Here is a 6,820-nt window from a genome sequence, read left to right on the forward strand (position 1 = left end):
TGCTAGTGTACAGCAGGGCTGGCTGAGGAGCTGAAGCCTCCACCTCCCCACCCAGCATCAATGAGACAGAATGATATTGTGATGTGAAGGTAGTTGGCACTCTACTTTCCTGCTACCCATGACATTGTGTCAAAAAGGCCAAACTGGGATCTCGGTTTACACTAGCACTCAGAGGAAACAGATACAATGAAAGTTGGTACCCTATTACCATCATGAAGACGTTAGTGGGATCAAAGGATGAAGCTGAATTTCCACTCCAGCAGTTTGCAATGAGGCAGTGTTAGTGAGTACTTACTTTTGCCAGGGTACTATAGGTAGGGCCCAGCAGGAGCTGAACATACACACTCACCTGGCCCTTGTGCTATACCTTTACAGAAGCTACACTAGGTTTAAAAGGAGGAGGATTAAATAAATAAGATCTAGTGCCTCACAATATAATATCTAATATGTCCCGTATACAATAGAAAATCAAATGTCATACCAAGAGCCAGAAAAATCACAACACAAATAAGAAAAGACAATCAACAGACAACAAGACTGAGATGAGCCAGATTTTGTAACTTTCTAATAAGAATTTTAAATCAGCCATCACAAAGATGCTTCAACAAAAAAATAATAAATTCTCTTAAAAACAAATGAAAAAATAGAAAATCTCAGCAAAAACATAGAATTTATGAAAAGGAAATAAATAGAAATTATAGAAATGAAAAACACAATAAACAAATTTTTAAAAAACCTCTCATATTCAGTGAGTCCCTCCAGGGCTCAAAATTAGAGTGGAGATGACAGAAGATAGAATTAGTAAAATTAAAAACAGATCAAGGGCTTCCCTGGTGGCGCAGTGGTTGGGGGTCCGCCTGCCAATGCAGGGGACGTGGGTTCATGCCCCGGTCTGGGAGGATCCCGCGTGCCGCGGAGTGGCTGGGCCCGTGAGCCATGGCTGCTGAGCCTGTGCTTCCGGAGCCTGTGCTCCGCAGCGGGAGAGGCCACAGCAGTGAGAGGCCCGCATACCGCAAAAAAACAAAAACAAAAACAAAAAAAACCCAGATCAATAGAATTTACCGAAACTGAACAACAGAGAGACATTGGGCTGAAAAAATGGAGAGTTTCAGTGGCCTATGAGACAATAAAACAAGAGTTAGCATTTGTATCATCAGAGTCCCAAAAGGGGAGGAGAGAGAGAGAGGGACTGGAAAGTATTCAAAGAAATAATGGCTGAAGACTCCCCAAATTTGGCAAAAGATATAAAACATAGAGTTTCAATAAGCTTAGTGAACCCAGAATAGGATAAACCTAAGTGCATATGAAACATTCTCCAGAATATACAATATGTTAGCTCACAAAACAAGTCTGAATTAATTTTAAAAGGTTGCAATCATACAAAGTACTCTCTCTGACCATAATGGAATGAAATGAGAAACTAATACAAGAAAAACTGGAAAATATACAAATATCTGAAAATGAAACAACACACGTTAAATAGCCAGTGAGTAAAAGGAAAAAATCACAAGTGAAATTTTAAAATACTTTGAAATGTATGAAAATGAAAACACAACATGCCAAAAATTATAGTGATGCAGTGGAAGCAGTGCTTGGAGAGGAAACTTATTGCTGTAAATACCTATACTAGAAAATAATAAAGATCTCAAGTCAATAGCATAACTTTCCACCTTAAGTAATTAGAAAAAGAAGAGAAAACTAAACCCAAAGCTAGCAGAAGTTAGGAAATGATAAAGATTGACTAGCCATAAACAAAAGAGAAAACAGGAAAGCAAAGGAGAATCAATGAAATCAAAACCGGTTCTTTGAAAAGATAAACCACCTTGAAAAACTTACATTGACTAAGATAAAAAAGAAAGACTTAGATATGAAACTAGAAATCAACTACAAAAAGAAAAATGGGAAATGAGCAAAAACATTGAGACCAAACAACATGTTACTAAAAAACCAATGGGTCAAAGATGAAATCAAAGGGGAAATCAGAAAACACCTTGAGACAAATGAAAATGGAAATACAACTTTGCAAAATCTATGGGATGCAGCAAAAGCAGTTTTAAGGGTGAAGTTTAGAGTGACACAGGCCTTCCTCAAGAAACAAGAAAAATCGCAAATAAACAACCTACCCTATCACCTAAAAGAAGAACAAGCAAAGCCCAAAGTCAGCAGAAGAAAGGAAATAATAAAGATCAGAAAGGAAATAAATAAAATAAAGCTAAAAAACAATAGAAAAGGTCAATAAAACCAAGAAGTGGTTTTTTGAAAAGATAAACAAAATTTATAAACCTTTAGTCAGGCTTATCAAGAGAGAGGACCCAAATAAACAAAATAAGAAATGAAAAAGGAGAAATAACAACTGATACCACAGAGATACAAAAAAATCATAAGAGAATACTATGAATAGTTATATGCCAACAAACTTCACAACCTAGAAGAAATGAACAAATTTCTAGAAACATACTATCTGACAAGACTGAATCAAGAAGAAACAGACAATTCGAACATACCAATTACTAGAATTGAAATTGAATTTGTTGTTGTTTTTTTTTTTTAACATCTTTATTGGGGTATAATTGCTTTACAATGGTGTGTTAGTTTCTGCTTTATAACAGAGTGAGTCAGTTATACATATATATATGTTCCCATATCTCTTCCCTCTTTGTCTCCCTCCCTCCCACCCTCCCTATCCCACCCCTCCAGACAGCCACAAAGAACCGAGCCGGTTTCCCTGTGCCATGCGGCTGCTTCCCACTGGCTATCTACCTTACGTTTGTTAGTATATATATGTCCATGTCTCTCTCTCGCCCTAACACACCTCACCCTTCCCCCTCCCCATATCCTCAAGTCTGTTCTCCAGTAGGTCTCTGTCTTTATTCCTGTTTTACCCCTAGGTTCTTCATAACATTTTTTTTTTCTTAAATTCCATATATATGTGTTAGCATACGGTATTTGTCCTTCTCTTTCTGACTTACTTCACTCCGTATGACAGACTCTAGATCTATCCACCTCATTACAAATAGCTCAATTTCGTTTCTTTTTATGGCTGAGTAATATTCCATTGTATATATGTGCCACATCTTCTTTATCCATTCATCCGACGGCGGGCACTTAGGTTGTTTCCATCTCCGGGCTATTGTAAATAGAGCTGCAATGAACATTTTGGTACATGACTCTTTCTGAATTCTGGTTTCCTCAGGGTATATACCTAGTAGTGGGATTGCTGGGTCATATGGTAGTTCTATTTGTAGTTTTTTAAGGAACCTCCATACTGTTCTCCATAGTGGCTGAACCAATTCACATTCCCACCAGCAGTGCAAGAGTGTTCCCTTTTCTCCACACCCTCTCCAGCATTTATTGTTTCTAGATTTTTTGATGATGGCCATTCTGACTGGTGTGAGATGATATCTCATTGTAGTTTTGATTTGCATTTCTCTAATGATTAATGATGTTGAGCATTCTTTCATGTGTTTGTTGGCAGTCTGTATATCTTCTTTGGAGAAATGTCTATTTAGGTCTTCTGCCCATTTTTGGATTGGGTTGTTTATTTTTTTGTTATTGAGCTGCATGAGCTGCCTGTAAATTTTAGAGATTAATCCTTTGTCAGTTGATTCATTTGCAAATATTTTCTCCCATTCTGAGGGCTGTCTTTTGGTCTTGTTTATGGTTTCCTTTGCTGTGCAAAAGCTTTGAAGTTTCATTAGGTCCCATTTGTTTATTTTTGTTTTTATCTCCATTACTCTAGGAGATGGGTCAAGAAGGATCTTGCTGTGATTTATGTCATAGAGTGTTCTGCCTATGTTTTCCTCTAAGAGTTTGATAGTTTCTGGCCTTACATTTAGGTCTTTAATCCATTTTGAGCTTATTTTTGTGTATGGTGTTAGGGAGTGATCTAATCTCATACTTTTACATGTACCTATCCAATTTTCCCAGCACCACTTATTGAAGAGGCTGTCCTTTCTCCACTGTATATTCCTGCCACCTTTATCAAAGATAAGGTGACCATATGTGCATGGGTTTATCTCTGGGCTTTCTATCCTATTCCATTGATCTATCTTTCTGTTTTTGTGCCAGTACCATACTGTCTTGATTACTGTAGCTTTGTAGTATAGTCTGAAGTCAGGCAGCCTGATTCCTCCAGCTCCATTTTTTGTTCTCAAGATTGCTTTGGCTATTCGGGGTCTTTTGTGTTTCCATACAAATTGTGAAATTTTTTGTTCTAGTTCTGTGAAAAATGCCAGTGGTAGTTTGATAGGGATTGCATTGAATCTATAGATTGCTTTGGGAAGTAGAGTCATTTTCACAATGTTGATTCTTCCAATCCAAGAACATGGTATATCTCTCCATCTGTTTGTATCATCTTTAATTTCTTTCATCAGTGTCTTATAATTTTCTGCATACAGGTCTTTTGTCTCCTTAGGTAGGTTTATTCCTAGATATTTTATTCTTTTTGTTGCAATGGTAAATGGGAGTGTTTTCTTGATTTCACTTTCAGATTTTTCATCATTAGTATATAGGAATGCCAGAGATTTCTGTGCATTAATTTTGTATCCTGCTACTTTACCAAATTCATTGATTAGCTCTAGTAGTTTTCTGGTAGCATCTTTAGGATTCTCTATGTAGAGTATCATGTCATCTGCAAACAGTGACAGCTTTACTTCTTCTTTTCCGATTTGGATTCCTTTTATTTCCTTTTCTTCTCTGATTGCTGTGGCTAAAACTTCCAAAACTATGTTGAATAAGAGTGGTGAGAGTGGGCAACCTTGTCTTGTTCCTGACCTTAGTGGAAATGCTTTCAGTTTTTCGCCATTGAGGATGATGTTGGCTGTGGGCTTGTCATATACGGCCTTTATTATATTGAGGAAAGTTCCCTCTACACCTACTTTCTGCAGGGTTTTTATCATAAATGGGTGTTGAATTTTGTCAAAAGCTTTCTCTGCATCTATTGAGATGATCATATGGTTTTTCTCCTTCAATTTGTTAATATGGTTAATCACATTGATAGATTTGCGTATATTGAAGAATCCTTGCATTCCTGGAATAAACCCCACTTGATCATGGTGTATGATCCTTTTAATGTGCTGTTGGATTCTGTTTGCTAGTATTTTGTTGAGGATTTTTGCATCTATGTTCATCAGTGATATTGGCCTGTAGTTTTCTTTCTTTGTGACATCCTTGTCTGGTTTTGGTATCAAGGTGATGGTGGCCTCGTAGAATGAGTTTGGGAGTGTTCCTCCCTCTGCTATATTTTGGAAGAGTTTGAGAAGAATAGGTGTTAGCTCTTCTCTAAATGTTTGATAGAATTCGCCTGTGAAGCCATCTGGTCCTGGGCTTTTGTTTGTTGGAAGATTTTTAATCACAGTTTCAATTTCAGTGTTTGTGATTGGTCTGTTCATATTTTCTATTTCTTCCTGATTCAGTCTTGGCAGTTTGTGCATTTCTAAGAATTTGTCCATTTCTTCCAGATTGTCCATTTTATTGGCATAGAGTTGCTTGTAGTAATCCCTCATGATTTTTTGTATTTCTGCAGTGTCAGTTGTTACTTCTCCTTTTTCATTTCTGATTCTATTGATTTGAGTCTTCTCCCTTATTTTCTTGATGAGTCTGGCTAATGGTTTATCAATTTTGTTAATCTTCTCAAAGAACCAGCTTTTAGTTTTATTGATCTTTGCTATTGTTTCCTTCATTTCTTTTTCATTTATTTCTGATCTGATTTTTATGATTTCTTTCCTTCTGCTAACTCTGGGGTTTTTTTGTTCTTCTTTCTCTAATTGCTTGAGGTGCAAGGTTAGGTTGTTTATTCGAGATGTTTCCTGCTTCTTAAGGTGGGCTTGTATTGCTATAAACTTCCCTCTTAGAACTGCTTTTGCTGCATCCCATAGGTTTTGGGTCGTTGTATCTCCATTGTCATTTGTTTCTAGGTATTTTTTAATTTCCTCTTTGATTTCTTCAGTGATCACTTCGTTACTAAGTAGTGTATTGTTTAGCCTCCATGTGTTTGTATTTTTTACTGCTCTTTTCCTATAATTGATATCTAATCTCATGGCGTTGTGGTCGGAAAAGATACTTGATATAATTTCAATTTTCTTAAATTTACCAAGGCTTGATTTGTGACCCAAGATATGATCTATCCTGGAGAATGTTCCATGAGCACTTGAGAAAAATGTGTATTCTGTTGTTTTTGGATGGAGTGTCCTATAAATATCAATTAAGTCCATCCTGTTTAATGTATCATTTAAAGCTTGTGTTTCCTTATTTATTTTCATTTTGGATGATCTGTCCATTGGTGAAAGTGGGGTGTTGAAGTCCCCTACTATGAATGTGTTACTGTCGATTTCCCCTTTTATGGCTGCTAGTTTTTGCCTTATGTATTGAGGTGCTCCTATGTTGGGTGCATAAATATTTACAATTGTTATATCTTCTTCTTGGATCGATCCCTTAATCATTATGTAGTGTCCTTCTTTGTCTCTTCTGATAGTCCTTATTTTAAAGTCTATTTTGTCTGATATGAGAATTGCTACTCCAGCTTTCTTTTGGTTTCCATTTGCATGGAATATCTTTTTCCATCCCCTTACTTTCAGTCTGTATGTGTCTCTAGGTCTGAAGTGGGTCTCTTGTAGACAGCATATATATGGGTCTTGTTTTTGTATCCATTCAGCCAATCTGTGTCTTTTGGTGGGAGCATTTAGTCCATTTACATTTAAGGTAATTATCGATATGTATGTTCCTATTCCCATTTTCTAAATTGTTTTGGGTTCGTTATTATAGGACTTTTCCTTCTCTTGTGTTTTTGTCTAGAGAAGTTCCTTTAGCATTTGTTGTAAAG

The sequence above is a fragment of the Lipotes vexillifer genome, unplaced genomic scaffold (assembly GCF_000442215.2).
Source record: "Lipotes vexillifer unplaced genomic scaffold, Lipotes_vexillifer_v1.1 scaffold1097, whole genome shotgun sequence".
Lineage (NCBI taxonomy): Eukaryota > Metazoa > Chordata > Mammalia > Artiodactyla > Lipotidae > Lipotes > Lipotes vexillifer.